The sequence below is a fragment of the Terrapene carolina genome, unplaced genomic scaffold, assembly GCF_002925995.2.
Source record: "Terrapene carolina triunguis isolate 2854851 unplaced genomic scaffold, T_m_triunguis-2.0 Scaffold22791, whole genome shotgun sequence".
NCBI lineage: Eukaryota > Metazoa > Chordata > Testudines > Emydidae > Terrapene > Terrapene triunguis.
Genome location: NW_020687142.1, coordinates 2,792 through 4,767, shown reverse-complemented (window position 1 = coordinate 4,767; position 1,976 = coordinate 2,792).

Below are 1,976 nucleotides of genomic sequence, written 5' to 3'. Positions count from 1 at the left end.
CGCTAGGGGCCAGGGACAGGAGAGGGCTCTGCATGGGGATGGGGGGGCGGCAGGGTGGCGCGTTATGTTTGGGCACCTGGTTACGGAGCCCCCTCGGGCTACAGCTGCACGTGCTGCCCCGGGCTGAGCTACCCACGGCTGCCGCACAGGTCGCTGGGCCCGGCCCGTGTTCCTGCGCGGGCTGCTCGGGGCTGTTCCCCTCCCGCCTGCCAAAGGCCGCCATCGCACCGGAAGTTCCGGCGCCCCGTGGAGAGCCCGATACCGCCCCCCCTTCCAGCCCCCCCACTGCCGCCATGATGTGTGGGGGCAACAGCCCCACCCCCCTCCAGCCAGCGCTTCCCTGACCCGGCTCAGAGAAGCGCTGCCCGGCCCTCACCTGAGACCTGGAGCCTGCGCAGTACAACAACCACCTGCGCGCGCAGCCCCAAGGAAGCGATTGGCTCCACAGACTCCCCCACCCCTTTCTGATTGGCTCGGCTCTGACGTGGAGCCCATCAGCGCTCGTAGGGAGGACCCCGCGCCTAGGAAGGACGTCGCGCGCTCGCTCTCTACAAGGGAGATCACCTGACCCGGGGGACAAGCCAGGGCCCGCACTGCCGGATGCACGTGCAGAACCCGCCTTCCCCGCCCCCAGCCCTCTGTGCGCGCTGAGGAAGAGGAGGCAGGTTGGAAAACAATCCCGGCTGCACATATCTAATGATGGGGGGGAAAAGAGATCTTAGAGTCACTGAGCGGATGTTTTTAGAGACTAGCCACAATGTGCAGCGCAGTCAAACCAGCTAACAGCCTGTTAGGAACCATTAGGAAAGGGACAGGAGAGATATTTTCTGTCTTCTTATCATAATGCCACTGTATAAATCCAGGGCACACCCACACCTTCCGTACTGCATGCCATCCTGGCAGCCCCATCTCACAAGCAGAGACTGAGAAAGGTCCAGGTGCAGTAGTGCCCAGCCACAGATTCCCCAACAAACAGAGGGGAAGCCCTGTAACAAGAATGACACTCAACACTGACACCCCCCCAAATAACAGAACAAAACTCTGAAACGAGCCAAGCCATAAGTTCAAAAAAGTGAAAACGGCCTACCCCATGCAGAGTTTTTACCTCAAACGGTAAGAGTGCTGGAGACCGATGAAGACCATAACAGGCTTCACAATTACTATTGATTTTACATGGGAGGCACCAGATCCTATGATGGGGGCCAAACCTTCCTTTTCAAAAAAGCCTTTCCACCATTACAAGAATGACACTCAGAGTATGAACCCCTCCATCTGCCATACTGCCCCCCAACTTCAAAAAGACCCTGACAGAAGCCAGCCAACCAGCTGCAAAACCCTGAACACCTTACTCCAAGCAGAGCTTTTACCCCATAAAAAGAAGATGTGCCAGAGACTCCATGAAGACCACTAGGGGCTTAGCTATTGATTGTACATGCAAGGTACATAGATACCACAGTGAAGAGTGTCAATACAGAAGACTAAAGTAAAACAGGCAGTTCTCCTTCTGGGGAGAGGACCAGAGACAAAGGAAAGCACTCTGGTTTGCATAGTGTAGCCCATAGGGCTAGCTTGCCTTCATTATATTCACTGCTTTGCATTATAGTCAGTAGTAATGCAAGGAACTTACAGGCCTGTATCCTTCAGCACGTTAGCACAAGGATTGAGGCCTATGAACAGATAAACAGCCCAACGGAAAACTCCAAATACTGGGGATCTGAAAATCAAGTGTTTAAGGAGAATTTCTGACCACAGGAACATGGCCCAGCCACAAGAGGGCCATGGTAACAACTTGAAATCACTGATATACTAACCTACAGGAGACGGACACTCCAACATTAGTAAGATGAGGATATACAAATAAGGAAAGGGGAAAAACCCCAACTGAATATGCATCAAACATAGGGACGCCAGCGTATCATATTATAAAAGTGGCATCGCGGCCTAGGGGCAGTAGGAGAAGGAGATGTCGTCCTTTA